Raw genomic sequence first — 22,822 nt, 5'->3', positions numbered from 1 at the left:
AAAGAGCATTTTTGTTGAATATGAATAGGTATAATTTTATTTGTGAGAAATTATTAGAACCAACCATGTACCATATAAAACATATTTGCAACAAAATCTACAGGTTGATATTGAGCTGGGAATGATGACGGAACTTACGTGTTACAGTATGCTATAGTATTAGCAGCTGCTTGTCTACAAAGCAGGTAACTCTTAGAAGCAATATTAAAGATGTTTTCTTAATATAAATCTAATAACTATTTCGTAACAGTGGATTGGAATATCATGCAAGGAAATCATATGTGAAGAGCATAGAATAGAGAAAGTTCCTACCTTTATTGTAAGTATGCTGAGGGGAGATTGCTTGTAAAATGCTTTAGGAAATGTTACATGTATTGAAATTCCCAATTCTACTCCAGGGAGTCTCCTTGAGAAGAACGGCACATCCATACGAAAGATTTGTCAGTTCGCCCATAAGGAGTGCACAGCTCTTATACTGCTCACTGCAGCTCCTGCTCTGACAGACATGCAAGCACCACTCTGAATATAGAGTGACTCACACAGGCAGAAAAGAGAGGTGGGAGGGATTTTTATACTCTGTAATCTCACAGGCAAACTCTATAATTCGGAAATGGCAACACTCCTCACAAGTGCATATCAGCAGTGTGTATCTGGTCAACCGTCCCTCCGCCGTATATGGAATAATAAATTTAGAACGTATTCAAGATATTGGGGTCTTTAGCAAAAAAATCTAAACAATGAAACTGATTGGGTGGCTCAGTGGTTACTGTTGTAGCATTACACACCAGTACCCTGGGTTCATATCTAACCAAGGACAACATCTGCATGGAGTTTGTAGGTTCTTTCTGTATTTGTCTGGGATAGCTTTGGATTCCTCCAACGCCATATAGATAGGTAACCTATAAGAAATCGATGCTCACAAAAAATAATGAAAATAGAAAAGTATTTTTATTGAAACACATAAGGAACAGCAGACAATAGATTAAAATGAGGAATCCATAAACCACAGTTAAAAACGGGACAAAAGACTGAGTAACTACTGAGTGGATACAGAGCACAAGTTTGTACCTATAGCAGACCTTCAAAAAAGTGCAAGTGCAAGTACAGCCCTAAAGAGGGCATACAGGTAATATAATGACCCTATATAAGTGCAGCAAAGTGCTGCATAAACATAATGAGTATATGTGCTACTATTAGTGAGCACCGGCATAAATTACAATGTCCTTTATTCTACGGGATGGTACGATTATGGCAATAAAACATATGCATAGGTTTTCTATGTGTTAATACTTTTGCGCAATAAAAACACTTTTGAACTAAAATTATTTGTTTTTGCATGGCCGCTATCCAAGAACCATAACTTTTTTATTTTGTTGTAGTGATGTAGTGATATGAAGTGATGTAGTGATATGTGGGCTTGGTTTTTGCAGGACGAGACGTAGTTGTAATTATTTTTTTGGGTACATGGAACTTTTATTATTTCTATTTGGGGGGGGGCAAAGAAAAAAAATAGCAGTTCCGCCTTAGTTTTTTGTGTTTTTTTTTTACAGCGTTCACCTTGCAGTTTAAATTACATGTTAACATTATTGTTTTAGTCATTCCGGTCAGTGTGATATCATACTTGTGTACTTTTGTTTTTTTTTTACAATTTTACTAAATAAAAACTCTTTTTAATGGAAAAAATGGTTGCATTTATATTTTAACTCTAGCTTTTATTAATCATTTTTATTTAACATTTATTACTAATCTTTTCAGTCCCACTAGGGGACTTCAATATGCGATCTTTTGATCGCAGATGTAATGCTTTGGTGTACTTCGTATACTAAATAATTCTCTATTGACCGCAGCATTTAAGGGGTTAAACTGCCACGATCAAAGTAAACTTCAATCGCTACCGTTAGAGCAGGGGCTCAGCTGTCATCAGATAGCCGAGAACCTACTCCAGCCTGCACCAGAGACCCGTGCAGGACTAAGGCTAGGCTGCTGTGAAAAGGCGATGACCTAGCCTAAGGCCCATTAATGACCGCTTTGAAAAGGTGTATTGGTGGTCAATAAGGAGTTAAACCTAAAACTGTTATTTGTGGTTAGGCTGTAGAACAACTGGATCTTTTAAAGATGCTTTAGTTTTTGTTTTCTTTGTAATCTTGATTTTTTTTCATGTTGCTATGACTTCTACATTTTCGGTACTGCCTTTCCATAAAAATCCAAAGTTAGAACCCAGAGGGCGTTTCATTTTACTGATACCTGAAAACACTTCCATCCATCCTGCTGTGTAATTCCAGTATCATGACAGCCAACTGCATTGTGAGACATACTACACACACTTCCAGCTGTGTGAGCTTTATTTCTCCTACACGGGCAGCCTCCTCTCACCACCCTACGCTGTAAAGTCTCCTGAGTCCTCCCTTTCTCCCTGCTACTGCTGAAATGGTTCTCCTCAGTCACTGCAGTTGCAGGATCAATTGCTAGAGAGAATTGTCTCTCTGCTGGTTAGCCTAAGGGGAGCTTCTACAGAACCTGACTACAGAGGAAACTGCTTGTAGTCAGCAAGGAAATTGTTAGAGTCTTTTAAGGGGTTATCCAGGTACCTAAAATTGAAGGCTTTTAGGATAGGCCATCAATATTAGATCGGTATAGGTGTGAGTCCAAATGTCGGCACCCCCGCCGATCAGCTGCTTGCATGGTCGCTACAAATGTAAGTACGAAAGAGGAGAAAAAACATGTACAGAATGAAGAGAGTGGCTCTCACACAAACAATGCAGCCCCTTCAAATAGCTGATCAGCGGGGTGTCAACAGTTGTTCCAACTACCGATCTAATATTGATTAGGCCATCAATTTTAATACCGGAAAACCCCTTTAAAGATCAGGGGTACAAATCCAAAGCCATATTTTTGCCTTCCTTCTCTTAACAAAAAAATATATTTTTCAAACAAGTGATAAGCTAAGCTACACTGCCTCAACAGTACACTGTTTCTGCATAATACTTTATTATAAAAATCAGCTCTGTGTGGCCTGGAAACTGAATCCATAGATGCATCAACCATGCCCCCAATGAATTTGCCCTTTGATAAACACTGATGTGTATATGATAGTATAGCTCAGAATAATTCATTATGTCATATATGTGTCAATTTTTAACACTATACTAGGGCCAAATAATACCTTCATACCATTACCCCATATTACCACCACATAGCGATTAAATAATACTGTACCATATTGTTATGAAATAATACAGTCATACAGTTAACAATTAATACCTCTATAAATGGAGCAAATAATACCTCCAAAATGTTACACATTTTACTAATAATCCCACCATACAGGGACCATGTAGTTGTCAGATACGAATTATACACTGGTAAAATGAAGAAAATAATAACGTTGCAGACTGTATAAGTGAAAAAAAGTTAAGTCTAATGACTCACATTTGATATCTTCTTTGATTATTATTGTCATCTCCTTTCCATTTTCCTCTCCATCCAGCCCAAACGCCATGACGACTTTGCCTGGCCATAACTTGCACCTGCAGAGTTTGCTGCCAAGGCAACTTTTCAGCACATCTCCACCTACACTACCGTTCAAAAGTTTAGGGTCACTTAGAAATTTCCTTATTTTTGAAAGAAAAGCACAGTTTTTTTCAATGAAGATAACATTAAATTAATCAGAAATACACTCTATACATTGTTAATGTGCTAAATGACTATTCTAGCTGCAAACGTCTGGTTTTTAATGCAATATCTAGATAGGTGTATAGAGGCCCATTTCCAGCAACCATCACTCCAGTGTTCTAATGGTACATTGTGTTTGCTAACTGTGTTAGAAGGCTAATGGATGAATAGAAAACACTTGAAAACCCTTGTGCAATTATGTTAGCACCGCTGTAAACAGTTTTGCTGTTTAGAGGAGCTATAAAACTGACCTTCCTTTGAGCTAGTTTAGAATCTGGAGCATTACATTTGTGGGTTCGATTAAACTCTCAAAATGGCTAGAAAAAGAGAGCTTTCATGTGAAACTCGACAGTCTATTCTTGTTCTTAGAAATGAAGGCTATTCCATGCGAGAAATTGCCAAGAAACTGAAGATTTCCTACAACGGTGTGTACTACTCCCTTCAGAGGACAGCACACACAGGCTCTAACCAGAGTAGAAAGAGAAGTGGGATGCCCCGCTGCACAACTGAGCAACAAGACAAGTACATTAGAGTCTCTAGTTTGAGAAATAGACGCCTCACAGGTCCTCAACTGGCAGCTTCATTAAATAGTACCCGCAAAACGCCAGTGTCAACGTCTACAGTGAAGAGGCGAGTCTGGGATGCTGGCCTACAGGGCAGAGTGCCAAAGAAAAAGCCATATCTGAGACTGGCTAATAAAAAGAAAAGATTAATATGGGCAAAAGCACACAGACATTGGACAGAGGAAGATTGGAAAAAAGTGTTATGGACAGACGAATCGAAGTTTGAGGTGTTTGGATCACACAGAAGAACATTTGTGAGAAGCAGAACAACTGAAAAGATGCTGGAAGAGTGCCTGACACCATCTGTCAAGCATGGTGGAGGTAATGTTATGGTCTGGGGTTGCTTTGGTGCTGGTAAAGTGGGAGATTTGTACAAGGTAAAAGGGATTTTGAATAAGGAAGGCTATCACTCCATTTTGCAACGCCATGCCATACCCTGTGGACAGCGCTTGATTGGAGCCAATTTCATCCTACAACAGGACAATGACCCAAAGCACACCTCCAAATTATGCTAGAACTATTTAGGGAAGAAGCAGGCAGCTGGTATTCTATCTGTAGTGGAGTGGCCAGCGCAGCCACCAGATCTCAACCCCATAGAGCTGTTGTGGGAGCAGCTTAACCGTGTGGCACGCAAGAAGTGCCCATCAAGCCAATCCAACTTGTGGGAGGGGCTTCTGGAAGCATTGGGTGAAATTTCTCCCGATTACCTCAGCAAATTAACAGCTAGAATGCCAAAGGTCTGCAATGCTGTAATTGCTGCAAATGGAGCATTCTTTGACGAAAGCAAAGTTTGAAGGAGAAAATTATTATTTCAAATAAAAATCATTATTTCTAACCTTGTCAATGTCTTGACTATATTTTCTAGTCATTTTGCAACTCATTTGATATATATATAAGTGTGAGTTTTCATGGAAAACACAAAATTGTCTGGGTGACCCCAAACTTTTAAACGGTAGTGTACATCACAAACTATCCTATCCTACTGCAAAAATAATAGTGCCCTATTGACAGTGTCCTCAAACATAATAGTGCCAAACAGATACTATCCAAATGGTTCCAACTTGCCCCCACTAACATTATATGTTCTTGTTAAAAAATTTTTGTTCCATCATGAGAACAGAAAAATTAAAATAACAGCAGTGTTGGATCGTCACATGATGGACACCATAGTGGCCCAATGGACTCCATTGACTTTATTGTGTTCTGTCGGGTTTCCATCATGGTGTACATCATTTTACAAAAAAAAAAATAGCATTGCATGCTGCACTATCTTTTCTGCCATTTTGTTAGAATCTACAATAGAAGAACCGAAAGGAGCCTCTAATGCAGATTTAAACTAACCCTAACTTACCTCTAAAAAAAAATGGAGCTTGTAACTATACGAAATGGATAAGTATAATATTTATTGAAACTAGACAATAAAGTTTAAGTGGTCTTATAAAGGGGTTAAGGGGCATGCAGGGACTCTAATAGGGCATATAGACAGGGGTTGTCTTCATGAGACAACCCCTATAAATCATGGGTGGATCCCCCTGATAACAGCACAGTCAGTCAACATCAATCTACTGTATATCCACAAGTTTAGAATGTACATTAGAAAAGCTAGACAGTGGATGAAAAATTGTTTTCTTAAACATGCATAAGATATATTGAGATGAGAGGCCTCGTTAATCTTGATGGACACAATAGCTATTATTCATAAAAAAAATATGATCTATATTTGACACTTAGTGACCAGTAACAAATGTAGCATTTCTGTGGTGTTCTGACCCAAATAGAGGCATAACTAAAGCTGGTTATAGACAAGATATTTCTGTCAGCATATCCTGACATTTTTGGCAATTTCATGTCTATGATATGCAGATGACCAGATGTTGGGGAAATAGAGATTGGATATGTTGGATGTCAACTCATATGATCCTATCGGAGATATAGAGGTCTCTGGTAGCAGCTTATCCCTGCTCCCACCATTAAAATTCTACGTTCGGCTGCCCTATATGAACAAGTTTATGATGAAATCAGAGTAGATACATGTTCGGCCAACAGTTATGTCATGTCTTGGGTCAGCATAAGTGACCCATTGTAACGCATAAACATGTTGAAATGAAACTATGAGAAGTAATGTACTATAGACCTGATTCAGAGATCATGTTGATCTTGAGAGTTTTCATTCCAGATCTGGCCTTACACCTAGGATAATTTTTAGCTTAAAGAGGCTCTGTCACCAGATTTTGCAACCCCTATCTGCTATTGCAGCAGATAGGCGCTGCAATGTAGATTACAGTAATGTTTTTATTTAAAAAAAACGAGCATTTTTGGCCAAGTTATGACCATTTTTGTATTTATGCAAATGAGGCTTGCAAAAGCCCAAGTGGGCGTGTTTAAAGTAAAAGTCCAAGTGGACGTGTATTATGTGCGTACATCGGGGCGTTTTTACTACTTTTACTAGCTGGGCGTTCTGACGAGAAGTATCATCCACTTCTCTTCAGAACGCCCAGCTTCTGGCAGTGCAGATCTGTGATGTCACTCACTTCCTGCCCCAGGTCCTGCATCGTGTCGGCCACATCGGCACCAGAGGCTACAGTTGATTCTGCAGCAGCATCAGCGTTTGCAGGTAAGTAGCTACATCGACTGTAGCCTCTGGTGCCGATGTGTCCTCGCTCGTCCGACACGATGCAGGACCTGTGAGTGACGTCACAGCGTGATCTCTCGAGAACACGCTGTGTCTGCACTGCCAGAACCTGGGCGTTCTGAAGAGAAGTGGATGATACTTCTCGTCAGAACGCCCAGCTAGTAAAAGTAGTAAAAACTCCCCGATGTACGCACATAATACACGCCCACTTGGACTTTTACTTTAAACACGCCCACTTGGACTTTTGCAAGCCTCATTTGCATAAATACAAAAATGGTCATAACTTGGCCAAAAATGCTCGTTTTTTAAAAATAAAAACGTTACTGTAATCTACATTGCAGCGCCTATCTGCTGCAATAGCAGATAGGGGTTGCAAAATCTGGTGACAGAGCCTCTTTAACAACTATTTTCCCTAACCACCCCATTAACATCCACAATCTACTTGTACACTCGGCTAAGCATGCATTGTTTCTCAATAGCGGAGAGCGAGAATAGACACTGCCAAATATCTTGGTTTATCTCCCAGCAGCACAAAGGATCTGGCATGTTGAATTTGAACATGTCCGATCCTTTGCAACTCTGTAATTCTATGTAAAGTAGAACAGATAAAGCAATTCATTTGGGAAAGACTACATATATTTAAGCAGAAAAAATGTTCTGAGTAATGCCTGCATAGCCACTTTCATACTAGCATGTCTTACACCCATATTCCATCCATTTTTCTTATGTCCATAACACAGCGCTAATGTTTATCAATCACAAGGGTGAATAATGTGTGCGCATTAGTTTTACTCGTATTACTGAAGGAAAACACCCATTGAAGTCCATGATTAAAATTTGGATGCGATTCGGTTCGTATGTGATCCGTAATGCATCCGTATGTCAACAGTATTGCATTCGTATTGCATCACTTTTTCAAAGGGGCCGTCTAATATAATTCAATTATCTCCCAAGAAGACAGCCCATCAGTATTACAGATCTGTAATACTGATACAATACTGATGGAATACTGATGACATTCTGATGCAATATCATCTGAAATATGTCCCTGATGCGGATCCGTATTACGAACGTTTACCAATACTCTCGTCTGAAAGAGGCCTTTCAATTTTTAGTTTAGTAAAGTATTTCTAAAAGGACAGAATAGTACTTGCTCATCTGACCTATTAATGGACTTCCCTTGCCTTTGCTTCTGTCCATTATAAGCAACTATATTGACACATGAACTGTGGTGTCTGTTTCTCTCTTGTCCATCAATGACAGTCTAGCAGGATGTTGTAAAATCAATGCTGCATTATCATGTTGTAAGGTAATTTTCTGCTGCTTTACATTCAGTAAATATGGATCTTTCATGCCTTACCAGCAAGAATGTGATGTGTTACAGAACTACTTTAAATTGCTTTGCTAAAAATAGATGCACACGATTCTTCCAGACCCATCAGAGCGCTGTACATTGTAAGCCAAACTTCCTTCAGGATTAATTTACCTGAGAACTTATTTTTTTATTTATTTAAAAGCAGACTACCTGGATTGGCAGGGAGGAATTAATTTAAACAGTTTTGAAACCTTTTTTTTTCCTTCTTTTGGGAATCAATTTATGAAATTATTAGCAAAATAATTTGGAAGGTTTATAAAAAAGAAGTGGCTCCATTACAAATACCGCAGTGGGGTTTCCTCCAATTGCTAGATAATGCCATTGTAACCCATTACCTTGGTACTACTCTGTTGCCCACCTTGTTTACCTTATTTGCACTAGAGCAAGTTGTCATTACCCTCTGACAGTTTCCTGCTCACTTGTTTGTTAATGTTTCTGTGTTTGGTGATAAGAGGAGCCTCTGTGGTATGTTCAGCCTAGAGAAGAGTAAACCAATACAGACACTCACTCAGCATATCCTGGATGGGGGCTATCAAAATTAAATAAAAAAATTATATCATTTATTGTCCAGTTTATTGAAAATAAGACATTTTACAATGTTTCATTTTCCAAGAGTAGATCTCATGAACCGTGGCTACATGGACTGTGCTGTTTGAATGAGGTCAATAAAATAAATTAGTAATATTGGAACCACATCTGGTGGGAATACCCTTTAGCACAAATTGTGGTCCAATTGGTTCTGGCACCTCACTCTTCTAGAATGTTTCTGCCGCTTGGTTCCTCAGACTTCATCAAGGTCAAATATTTAATATAAAGTAATACTGCTAAGTTCCTTTCCTAACAGCTTCTGCCTTCTATTTTAGCCTTTTCACTGCCCTCCCCTCATTTATTGTATGGATGTTTTGCAATAATAATATTTATAATCATTTTATACAGCCATAACAATACCACCAGATGTAAAATGCATTTTCAAGATAGCTCACAGAAGTAGCAAAAATCCTTGATGTAACTGTATGCCCAGGGCGTATGTCAAGGAGGTTCTATGTGACAAAGTGATTGTGCTTCAGGCAATGAAAGTGGAAAAAGTAGGCTTACCACATTTATCTCACTGCTCACATATCTTGAATCAACACGGAAAATTGAAAAGAGTACAAAAGAAAACAAATTAACCAGCAACTTTGTCGGAAATGAACAAAGAAAAAAAAGGAAAGTTTGTTCTTGTTTTTTTCTTTTTCTCCTTTCACAAGCTTTTGCTGAATTTAACCAGATGTCATTAAGCTCAATAACCTCAGCAAGGATATTGTAGCTTAATTTTGTCAAAATATTTGTTTTCAGGATCAACTTTTTCGAGTCTACTTGACTTTTTGAATGTGCACTACAGCATATTCACAGATTATGGTAAAAGAGGTTGTGCCCTAAAGAGGCTCTATCACCACACTGTTCTTGCTCTGTTCTGAGTCCTATCAAAGTGCAGCAAGTGATATTCTCCAGTGTATTCATACTGTATGTGATGCAGCTTCAGCTTGTGTCCTCTTTTTCCTGCTAGTTATAGATTTCTCTATGTCATTTATAACACAGGAGACAGTGAGGAGCAGTATCTCATAGAAAAACATGGGGCTTTGCACACAGTCCTCACAGACGGTATAGACAGTTATGGGAGTGAGGGGGGGTTAATAACTCTGAAGCTAATCATTGTATGAACTCATCAATTATATTACTATACTCCTTCTTCCTTAGATAGTGAAGAAATCATCCCTTCAGCAGCACTATATGCATGAGGGACTTAGAAAGGAACAAGGAGGGGGAGCCTGGCGGGGAGTGGAGGGGTCTCAGAGCTACCAGGAGGGATTTGGTAGATGAAGACATAGTCTTTTAAGACACAGGAAGTCATCTACACAGGGGAGAGTGAACTCCTGTTTACACGAGAGCATGGTATTTTCTGGTGGTCAGACTGAAAGCACATGATACAGCTGCCCATAATGAAAGGGTTCAAAATGTATAAATGGAAATGAGCTGGGAAGAAACAAATGATACTTCTAAAAGTTAGCATTCTATGTGCAAAAAAGAAAAAACATTGCTGGAGTGATTCTTAAATTATAAATAAACTTAAACATGGTAAGCATCTGTAGTATTTTTTTTTCTTTTGTCTTCTCTTCAAATCTAATCCAGCTCTACATGTGCTCACACTTCTTAAAGTAGTTCTATGGTGACTTTTATGACATATTCCTTACTGGGGTGTCTACTCGACATTCCCGATTGAGAAGTGACCGCTCTTATTGGGCTGATTCTGTACCACTTATGGACTTTAATGATGAGTGATATGTGACTATTTCTCCACCAGAAAACAATATAGGGCTCCCCGTTTCCAGGATTAATGAAGGTCCGAGCAGTGAGACACCCTCAGATCACAAATTACATCAGTAGAAAGGATATACAATCAAATTACTAGTTGAAAAAATGGCAAATTGACGCTGCAATCACTTAACAAACAGAAAATTCATAGATATGTCATATCTTCCTAGGGAAAATCTCTAATACCTAGTAATGCCTTTTTTTTTAGCATGAACAACATCCATAAGGCATTTCTTATAAGTCAATCAATCTCTGACATCAACTGGGAGACATTTTCCCAACTCCCCAATGGAGAACTTTTTTCAGCTGTGCGTTGTTCCAAGGTTTTGTTGCATGTACAGTCTGTTTTAAATCTCCTCGCAACTTGGTGGGATTTAGATCCAAGCTTTGACTCACCCTTTCAAGAACCACATGCCTTACAGTTAGAATCAAGTTTTTCTGGTGAAATATTGTCTATATTTTTTGCTAAACATCTCTGCTAATACTGAGGCCAAATAACTCTGTCTTTGCCTCATTGTATGTTAAAAAAAAATAAAGAAGTAAACTTTAAATATAGTATCCTTGCTTTTTTTAAGGCTTTAGTCAAAAATAATTAGGTTTCGGGATTAGACTATATTTGACAATCAAAAGCAGGTTCAGCCTATTAATATGTTAAAAAAAAAGTTAAAGTTGTCCTCAAGGCCCTACATTGAGTAGTATGTAGGTGAAGGTGAGCATGTCACTGTAATTACAAGTAAACATATTACTGATCACGTTTATTGCATGCTGCTGCTTACTTTGCCCAAATTAAATATGACCATCAAAAACCGTCAAAAACATGAAAATTACACCAAGGTGGAATCAACAATGACTGTTTTCCACTAGAATTGCTTTATAAGATTTGCAGTGCATCAGAATTATTGGCATTTTGGATACTAAAATCTATTTAATATGGTGATGAATGATGTCTAGTTAGAGAAGATATATCTCAAAGACATACAGCAATAATTGATCAGCTCATTTTCTGTGACCACATAAATAAGACTTGGAAACGTCATGTAGCTTGGAGTTACCTTACTGTAAGAGGTGGTTTGGCCCACAATAAACAACAGAACTGGTCTGCCATCATACTGTATGTTGTATATACTTTTTTAGCAATAACAATTTAATTATATTATTTTAATACCCATTTCTCCAGAATCAAATTTTTAGGACTGGACTGTATTTACTTGTCTTTAAAATACGTGAATCATTAAAAATAAAGAGGCAAACTGTTTCATTTATAGCCTGATACACAATGAGGCAAATCACTTATACTCAGTAAGGCAAATCAGTGCACAAAGTTCAAGAAACACAATCAAAAGTAACTCAGTGTCTAAAAGCAGAGAATCCTATTTACAACATATTAAAACAAAAAAGGACTCAAATTTACAAACATATCAAAACATACACACTATCTACCAAAGCAACATGCCAATGTTCTATCTTCAGCTGGCGTCACATGGATGGGCTGATTATTAAAAATGATAATTAGCGAGTGACAGTAATGTTCCATTGTAGTATAATTCACTAGTGGACATACATTTGTCAAAACAAGGTTATGAGACCAAGGAGTGGAAAGGAAAGTTTCCTTCGTATAATAAGCAAAAGAGGTTCGCCCTTTATTCATATCTACAATTTTTTATACTGCATAAATTCAGACTCATCTACCATGTGAGCTTCTTTTGTAAAGATTCGAAAAAATCCACGTACCATATTTATGTGAATATTTAAAGATAAAAAAAAAACATTTTTTTAATGTATCATATTAGTGTTCTCCCCAAAATAATAATAATAAGGAATCAGTAGGTTGAAGCAATGATTCAGCCAGCCCTAAAAAATTGACTACACATAGTTTTTGGTTTTTTTTACGTTTCAGCACTTTGACACAATAATGGAAAAAAGTTATTTTTGTGTCACCACTTTCTAAAGATCCATAACTTTTTTTATTCTTTCGCCAATGTAGCCATACTATGTCTTCTTTTTTTGTGGGAGTAGTGGTAGTTTTACTGGTACCATTTTGTGGTACATATAGTTTATTGACTAATAAAAAAAATTAGGGGTTAGAATACTAAATTGCAGCAAATTCATCTACTTGTTTTGTTTTCTTTTTATGCCATGTGCCGTGTGTCCAATACCTTAGATTCCACTACCTCAGGGATTAAACTGTCAATCAGAGGTAACTCCGATCCTGGCAGTCCCAGCAGGAGCCAATCTATGTATAAAAGTAGTGCTCCTGCCAATGATCTTGTAAGTACAGTGGCAGTACCCACAAGATCCGAGTGAGGGATATACTAGTACCCGCTCATGACTGATATATCCATCGCTAGTTGTTAAGTGGTAAATGTAAGGTTAAAAGTGTTTCCTGGGTTAGAAAACTTGTTGTCAAATACTCTATTAGAGAATTCTGAGTTCATAGATTAAGGTTCCCCTATTAGGGACCCTCATCTAAAAGCCAAAATGGAGAGTGGCTACAAAGAGCATTTCTTACTCTGGAGGACTCGGCATGTCCATGCTTTACACAGGATCTCAATGGGAAATGTGTAATGCTTGATTTTATCTATGGTGAATCTGTAGGTTTATTGAACATTTGGTGCCAGGTTCTCCAGAATTTTACAGCTGATAAATGTAAAAATAATTTTGAAAATTAAAAAACACTTTAATAATAATGATAATAATAATAATCGTTATTTATATAGCACCAACATATTCCACAGCACTTTACAAGTCAAGAGAACATATACAGACAATATCAGACATTACAGAGTGTCAAAACTAATGAACAATTCAAACAAGAGGAATGAGGACCCTGCTCACAAGAGTTTACAATCTTTTATTTTATTCTCTTGTTTATCCTTGAAAACCTAATGAAATTTTTTAAAAATTACTTAGTAAGTATGAACTAAAATTAAATGGTCTAAAAATCTGTTCTCAGTGGATCCTGGCAAAGACCACCTGCCTAATAAATTTTGTCCAAAGAAAACCACCCAGAATACCAATTTTCAAATTAAAATCAATTAAGAATTAGAAGTTTTTTCTTTAGATTTTTATAACAATACTTATTCTATGTAGATATTCTTGGAAGATACTGAATCTCGTTTTGGAGGTCCTGCAGTCAGGGATTTTTAAGGGCAATGCTTGCAAGTTAATGTCCGACCCTTAAGGGCATGACCAGACGTGGCGGAATTGCTCTGGAATTCCGCTGCGGACACTCCGCAGTGGAAATCCGAAGCGGACCCGTTTCTCCATTGCCTTCCACAGCTTTTTAGTAGGGTTCGTTTGCACGTTGCGGACAATTCCGCTGCGGAGCATAGGCTGCGGTGCGGAATTTGGTGTCCGCAGCATACAATGGTTGTTGCGGAAGTGTGGAGGACTGGTTGCGGACTCATTGCGGAATTTTTCCATTGACTTCAATGGAGATTCAAAATTCAGTCTAAGTGACGGCTGCAGTGGTCACATGGACTGCCGTGTCATCCAGGGAGGTTGGGCTGGATGTCGAAAGAAGGACGCGTCACCAAGACAACGGCCGGTAAGTATGAAATTATTTTACTTTCACTAGGGAAAGTGCTGTCCCTTCTCTCTATCCAGCACTGATAGAGAGAAGGGAAGTACTTTCACCTCAATACGCAGCGGCTAGTCCGCATTAATTTAATGCCCATTTTGGGCAGATCCGCAACAGAATCTGCACCGCAGATTCTGTGCGGCTTTGATGCGGACAGTTGCGGAAGAATTCCGCCATGTCTGGGCATACCCTATTAGAGCCTTTAAACAAGAGTTAATAGTCAAACTAGAGACACCCATCTGCAAACGTAACTGTTTCAAAGTTGTTTTTCTATTTCGTTTTGACATGTATACAGGAAATACAAATGATATCTGAAACTTTTAGAATACATTGATGCTACTAATAAAAACATAGATGTAAAATTTAGATTCGTAAGAATTTAATGACTCCCTGACTATTAATATTTTTCTTTTTTACAAAATGATGCATTATTTATTAAATCAAATCAAATTGCAATTTCTCTGCCTGGAATAATTTTATCCCAATGGAGCTTTACTTAGTTAAAAATTTGTGTATTACATTTCCATGTCATAACTGACAGGCTTCTATGTCTATTCTCTATGCTACAGAAAAGTCAGGGCTTTATCCTTGTAAAATATGCACCCCATGCCATGCAATCTGCAGTCATTATTCTAATATATACTGTACCTGTTTTGTTTAAATAATGCTACGACAGTACACTTTTACTGTGACCTTCATCTAGTCCTAGACCATGTAAAATAGTGTCACCTGTACTCTGACAATAGCAGACCTGGAAAGATCAGAGTACAGCATCAGCATCAAGTGTGCATTTAAGAGTATGGGGAGGATTCCAATGTCTTAAGGGGCTAATTTATATTGTGCCAGAGAGAGGTCTGTTTATTCTGTGTATTGTGCCTTTAAATAAGTGCTGTTTAATTACTTTTTTTTTCCCCAGGAGGTGTTATCCAGGCAGAAGATATGTATGTTATGTTGTATCGTTGCACTATAATGGTTGGCTCGCTGTGTTCTAAATTTGCTCGGCACAGGGGTGAATAGCCCAAACACCATGCAATAACAGCACCATGGCATCACAGCGTGGCTTTGCCATGTCTTGACATTGGGGGTGGCGCCTACTGTAAGGTACGGTGTACCTGCCAGTTAGTGTTTAGTGTGCAGTCAAAGTCTAGTGTAACAAACTACTGGTTGGTGTGAATGGCTCGAGCGTTGGCAGAGTGGTCCAACAGTTGTTTGATGGTGACATGTAGGAGCCACCCTAATGTGTCATTAGAATGCTGTGATCGGTTGGTGACGGGCATCGCTGTGTTGGTCATGGGCAGGAGCCTTCCCACCTGTGACAGTGAGAGTGAAGCAGAGTAGCAAGCAAGTCAGTAAACCAATAGGCCCAGACTAGACCGGAAATCTGTTCCGGACGTACCCTGCATCGGGAAGGAGTGCCCTTTACTCTGTCCTGCGAGTGAGCCAGCCAGCCATTATCCTTCTCCCTGAACCAGAGTTGTACTAAGAGAATTTGTCTCTCATGTGTGAGGAGTTTTTTTTTTTTTGTCTGCTGTGGCCGCGTGTGGAAATAGCACCGACCTGAGTAAAGACTCTGTTTCAGTTATCACTCCTAACTCCATATTATCCTTCCCACGATAAACCTGCATAGGGGCCGTACACTACCCAGGCCCACGTTACATGCATTGGCCATTATTCTTCTTCTAACCGTAGCTAACAACCAATAAAATACTACAGTAGTAGGTTGTCTAATGCTGTGATGCCAAACTGATGGCCAAACTGATTGCCCAGGCCCAAGGGTAAAATAGTATCATTGCCTTTGCCCAGCATTATCATCCTGTACAAGAGTACCCTTCCTAACTATTAAAATACTGATCCCTCAATATGTAATTTACTGAAAAAAGGACAGATCTTATAATATCTATTTTAGAATGGTCTTTTGTTTTTTTACTGCAGGGTTTAAGCTGTTTTTAGCTAAATAAAATATTTAAAAAAAACTTAGACGAGAAATGGATGTGTAAGCGGCTCATATCTTTGTGCCTCCCACATTTGAATCTGTCATAATATGTCAGATACAGCATTACTGCTGTAATGTGTTGCATGTATGTATGTGTGTGGTTGTAAAAATGATGTTACATTGCTGATACTTGTCTGTAGAGATTTCCCTTCAGGCAGGAAAGGATACCAGTATGCACCGAAAGCAACTGCAGGAGTGAAGATAAAGGGAGGCGCACAAGTTAAAGCAATATAAAGTTTGCCTTCAAAGTTAACTCAGAGGCTTACAGTCTGTTCAGAAATGATTGTAAAAAAAATGGAAAGGGGTTTATCTTTATGTAAAGTCCAGTCTAAAGCCCACACTACAGTTTATGTGATGGAAATGATCATGTGTAGCCTCTATTGGTAGAAATATACCAAGGCAAAAACACAATAAAATACTATTAGGCTGTGTTCACACGGGGTGGATACGCTGAGTAATAGCACGCAGCATATCCGCCCTGTGCGCCGCAGGGAATTCTGGGTGAAAAAGCGCACCAAACTGTGGTGCAGATTTTCACCCGGAATGTCCGCTGCGAAAAACTGCAGCACTAAAGTCGGCATGCTAGCAGGCTGGACTCCTGGGATGGCGTATCATCCCAGGAAACAGCTGCAGCCTGTGAACGGCTCCAGCATCAGTCACATGGGATGAAGCCCAGCAGAAAGAAACACAGACTCCTAGGTAAGTATTATATATTTTTTGTTTTCTGATTTGCTTTTATTTGCAGCGGGATAGCTACCAACTCGCCTAAAAAAGCGCAACAACTGCTATTTGTTGCGGAATTTACCTCCAAATTGAATTCAATGGGGAAATCCTGCAACAAATAAGCAGCATTTACGTAAATACAATTGACATGCTGCGGGATAAAACGCCGCACTGCAGGTCAATTTCTGGGGGCTTTTTTTCGCTCTGTGTTTAGGCAGCGTGTGGATTTAATTTGTTTTAGCTCATTTACTTTGCTGCTACTGTATTGGCAGCGGATTTTCCATAACTATTTCCGTTGCGGAAAATCCGCAGTATTTACGCTACATGTGAACTGGTCCTTAGAGGTTTGCTATAAGCTACCAATTATAACCGAATCCATAGAAAATATACTACGAAGGGAAACAGATAAGGCAGCAACTCACAATGAGGTAGTAATTATGGGTGACTTCAACTACCCTGATATAAATTGGGAAATTGAAACCTGTTTATCTTATTAAGAAAACAGGTTTCTGTCAATACATAAAGATAATTATCTTTCCCAACTCATGCACGACCCAACTAGAGGGAGACCCTTTAAAACTTGATATTAACCAATAGACCTGACAGAATACCAAAGGTGCAGGTTGGGGGACACCTAGGAAATAGCGACTATAATATAGTTAACAAACTTGTCTTTCAAAAGGATGTTTAGTCGAGGGAGCACAAAAATACTGAACTCCAGCAAGGCAAAGTTCGATCAGCCTAGAGATGCCCTTAACCTCATTGAATGGGACAATGTTCTTAAAAATAAGATTACAAAATTTACTAAAGGGGATATTTTTAAGCATCTAACATTTTCGTTGTGAGAGGTATATAGGAGAAAACCAATGTGGATATATAAAAATGTACAGGGGGATATAAAAACGAAAAATAAAGAATTTAAATTGCTGGAAAAGAAAGGCAATGAGAAAGCAATAAAAAGGTACATGGAAAAAAATAATGCTGTAAAAAATAGATAAAGGCAGCAAATTTGGAGACAGAGAGGCTCATTGTCAAAGAGAGTAAAACTAACCCTAAAATGTTCTTCTTATTAGAAGCCTGTCAGAATCACGATATACTGCAATACATTAGTATTGCAGTTTATAGTGCAAGCGATCTAACGATCGCTGGTTGAAGTCCCCTAGGGGGACTATAAAAAAGTAGAAATTAGTAAAATAAAGGTGTTTTTTTTATGTAAAAAAATATAAAAATATTAAAAGTTAAAAAAAAACCTTTTCCCATTTTCCTTCTTGAGCATAGTAAAAAAAATAAACAAATAAACATAATTGGTATCGCCACATCCATAAAAGTCTGAACTATTACAATATATCATTATTTAACCCGCACGTGAACGGCGGAAAAAAAATGGAAATCCAAAATCGCTTTTTTGGTCACCTCATCTCCCACAAAAAATTAAATAAAAAGTGATCAAAACGTCGCATGTACCCCAAAAACGACAGCTTATCCCCGCAAAAAAATAAGCCCTCATACCACTTAATCGACGGAAAAATTATGGCTCTCAAAATTTGGCGACACTAAATACATTTAATTTTTTACACTATATATATTTGGTAGCGCCGTAATCTTATTGACCCACAGAATAAAGTTAACATGTTGTTTTAATTGCACAGTGAATTCCGTAAAAACAAAGCGCAAAAAATCAGGATTCACTGGTTTTTTTTTCATTTTCTACCCCACAAATATTTTTTTTCCCATTTCCTAGTACATTATATGGCACAATAAACGGCGCTACGAAAAATGACAACTCGTCCCACAAAAATCAAGCCCTCATAGGACTATATTGACAGAAAAATAATAAAGTTATGGCTTTTGGAAGGTGGGGAGGAAAAAACGAAAATCTGAAAAATGGCTGCGGCGGGAAGGGCTTAAAAAGATTAAAATAACAAATCACCAGGTCTACATGGCATACATCCCCGCGTTCTAAGGGAATTAAGTACAGTGATAGACAGACCAATATTTCTGATATTTAAAGATCCTATTATGACAGGGTCTGCTCTACAGTACTGGCGCATAGTAAGTATGTTGCCAATATTTAAAAAAAGGCTAAAAAGTGAGCCCGGAAACTACAGGTCTGTAAGTTTAACATCTGTTGTGGGTAGAATGTTTGAAGATTTTCTAAGATATGCCGTTCTCTAGTATCTCAATGCAAATAAACCGTTAACGCAGCATCAGCCTGGGTTTATGAGGGATCGGTCCTGTCAAACCAATCTGATCAGCTTCTATGAGGAGGTAAGTCTTAGACAGGAACTGGATGAATCATTTGATATCAAATATCTTGATTTTTCCAAAGCATTTGATACTATAAAAGGTTCGTACATAAAATGAGAATGCTGAAACGGGGGGGGGGGGGAATGTGGGTAAGTGGGAACTGGCTCAGTGATAGAAAACAGAGGGTGATTGTTAATGGTACATATTCGGATTGGGTCACCGTAGCAAGTGGGGTACCACAGGGGTTAGCATTGCACCCTGTTGTCTTTAATACGTTTTCTTAACAAACTTGTAGAGTGATTAAATAGTAAAATATAAATTTTGCAGATGATACTATTTGGTGTAAAGTAATTAACACAAAAGAGGAGAGTATTCCATTACAAATGAATATGGATAAGTTGGAAGCTTGGGTAGAGAAGTGGAAAATAAGGTTTAAATATAAGGTTAAGCACTTGCGAAAGGAATATACAAGTCACCATTACATACTATATAGGAAAACACTGGGTAACACTGACATGGAAAAGGACTTAGGAATTTAAGTTGACAGTAAACTTAATTGTAGCAACCAGTGTCAGGCAGCTGCTGCCAAGTCAAATTTGATCATCAATAGTTCTATCACTTTATAAATCACTAGTCAGACTGCACATGGAATACTGTGTACAGTTTTGGGCACCAGAGTATAAGAAAAGAGCTAAGTAAAATTGCTGAGCAGCGCCGTTGGTCCTTTTTCCATTTTTACTTAGCTCTTCCTCTGACAGCAAACTTTGTTTTGCTTGTGTATGGACCTGGCAGCAGCTTTCTTGCTTTTGTGACACTTATCAGTGTCTACAATTTAAGGTGAGCAATTTTCTTGTCATTCATTTGCTCCCGTGTTTTACATCGCTTTTATCTGCACTATGTGGCGCCGTGTCTCTTTTACTCTATTCTAGAGTATAAGAAAGACATAGAAGAGCTTGGGTGGGTTCAAAGGCTGGTGACCAATGTAATAAATGGAATGAGTCGACTACAGTGCACAGAAATATTATCAAAATGAGAGTATTTTGTTTAAAAAAAGGTGAGCTGTGACCTAATAACTATGTATAAATATATCAGTAGTCAATACAGAAATCTCTCTCATGATCTATTTATACCAAGGACTGCAACTATAGAGGAAAGAAGGTTTCTACACAAACAAAGAAGCAAATTTTTTACTGGAAAAGTAGCAAGACTATGGAACTCTCTGCCAGAGGAAATTATCATAGTGAATTTACTAAAAGAGCTAAAAAGTGACCTATATGCCTTTCTTTAGGGTAATAATATTACAGGTTATGTTTACTAGATTACTGTAGATCGCTTGTTGATCCAGGGATTTATTCTGATTTCCATATTTGGAGTCAGAAAGGAATCTTTCCCCTAAAATTAGGAAATAGTTTTTTGCCTTATTAAGGTTTTACCTTCCTCTGGATTACAACTGCAGGATAATAGGGTGAAAGGATGGACATGTGTGTTTTTTTACAAACTAGATAACTATACAATATCCATGGACATACATCGTCATCTCCCTTGTATGTCACAATTTTTAAACATTTTAAGAATGAAGAAGTATAGATTGGGAATAATCCAATGTAAGTTAGTACATTTTTGATATTCTTTTTGTATGTACCATTTTTCATCACGTGTGGTAGATCTGTTCTACACTACATTTTTTTTAGATCTAAAGGAGGATCAGAGTGTAGCTCAAGGGAGAGGGGAAACATTTCCAAAAGAAACATTAAAAAATGTATCCCCTCCCCCTTGAGCCATACTTCGATCCTCCTTTTGATCTAAAAGAATGTAGTGTAGAACAGATCTCTCATAAATGATGCAAAAATGTAAACTAGGTGGACAGCAGTTTAAAGAGAACATGACAATTATTTTCTCACTGATCAAATTCAGAGTATAGAAACTCGATGGTCACTTTTTTTTAATGCTTGCCCTCTTGACTTATTACCTAGTACTGTTCTCAGCATATACGGTGATGATTTCTTCCAAAAATATATATCCTCAGGCTGTGTATGGTATTGCAATTCAGTACTATTCACTTGATTGGAGTTGAGCTGCAAAGCCAGACAGAATCGGTGAATAGGGGTGGTGCTGTTTTTTAAATAAAGCTGATATGTTTTTCTAATAATCTACAACCCTTTTAACTTCTTTGAGCTCCCAGATGCATTTGAGTCTTGTAGCCATTGTCATGCAGAAAAACTATTCATTCACCTGAGGGGTAAAGCTTTATATCGTGCTGCAGAATCCTATAATCTTGCAAAAGGAATGAATGTTTAACTCCTCCCTATAGCAAATATTATGAATAAAAATTCATAGCAAAAATAATGTTTTATAAGCTATTATATTACTTATAACTACTAATAATAGCTGCTATATGTTAAAACTTCTTACCAGTGTATCGAATGGTAGATAATGTGGAAAACATCTTGTTTCAGCTATAATAGTTTATCCTTCTGTTGGAAATTTCATTGTAAGCATTCATACGTTCAGGATTCTGTAAGGATTTAGGTGCAAATTTAAATTCTGATAGAACCCGGTAACATTCCTCTGGCAAAGCATTTGAACGAGGTATTTTATACCCCATGCACATCTGCAGGAAATCTTCCATGCGGAATAATGAACACACTGCAGATTTTTATTTTTTTAAATCCACTGCATGCTCGTTGTGATCGTGGATTCCGGTGAGGCTAATCCACGTGTGGATTCAATGGCCAGTCTGTGACAGTAATCGGAGTTTCAGCCTTGGATTGTCTAAAAAAAAATCCATGGCAGATTTGGATATAGAAAATCTGTGCGTTGTGAACATGACCTAAAGAGTACTGGAGTTGCTTCCACATCTCTTCTATACTGACAAGTCGGAGTGTGGCATTTTTCTATAAAGAAAAAGTAGTACGCAGGCTTGCTTGTAAGGTAACCATAAGTAGATGATTGACTGCAGTTTGAGAAAAAATATGTGACCCGTATCCTGACCATAGCTAACAAGGAATTGTGCCATGGCTTCAGCTGGGTCATACTTTTGCATTATAATGAGTATTTTATGGGATTTTTCTTATAAAAAGCAACTGAATGTCAGTGCCTGCTGATGTTTACTAAGCTGCTGACCCACTTACTTGGTGTCAAATTCTATTTTACTGAATTTTAGAGATGGTCGGATGAATGTTTTGTAGCATACTTTTTGTACAAATAATGTGGTTATTTTAAAACCTATAAATAATGTAGTCACAAGATCTTACACGGTCACCATTTCCCCAGGTAAACATTATTCTGCACCTGCATTTTTGCTGAAAACTTAAAGCATATGCAATATTGCAATTTATCATTAATAATTGCAACTATGCAAATACATTTACATGGAGGTATTTCTAGTATCTCGCTGGTTAGTGAACTGTAGTAAAGATTGGTTAATCACTGAGAAGTGGGAGAAGGTTTCAGAATGGCTTCACATGTGCAATTTTTTTTAGCTGTCCAGGTCAGATAAACATCCCCATAATTCAATATGGAGTGGCTTATCGGTGCGGGGTCCGGGTGTCGGACCCCCGCCAATATCATACTGATGACCTATCTGGTGGATAGGTCATCAGTTGTCAGAAGGTGGACAACCCCTTTAAGGCTTGTCCTGTTATGCTGCATGTTGGGGTCCTGTGTTAAGCATCATTTGCTATAT

The 22,822-nt window shown here is 37.9% G+C and overlaps 1 protein-coding gene across 2 annotated transcripts in view; it reads right to left on the bottom strand.

Moving 5' to 3' along the window:
• HRH2 (histamine receptor H2) overlaps positions 1-494 on the bottom strand; it is a 102,126-nt gene extending 101,632 nt beyond the window's left edge. For both annotated transcript variants that reach the window (XR_012882688.1, XM_075860007.1), the window contains exon 1: positions 313-494. The gene's annotated coding sequence lies outside the window, so the exon portion shown is untranslated. The remainder of the gene's footprint in view (positions 1-312) is intronic.
• Between the last annotated feature and the right edge of the window lie 22,328 nt (positions 495-22,822).

Source organism: Rhinoderma darwinii, chromosome 3 (assembly GCF_050947455.1).
Source record: "Rhinoderma darwinii isolate aRhiDar2 chromosome 3, aRhiDar2.hap1, whole genome shotgun sequence".
NCBI classification, from domain to species: domain Eukaryota; kingdom Metazoa; phylum Chordata; class Amphibia; order Anura; family Rhinodermatidae; genus Rhinoderma; species Rhinoderma darwinii.
The sequence above is the reverse complement of the archived record's forward strand: the minus strand, read 5'-3'. Positions and strand labels throughout refer to the sequence as shown.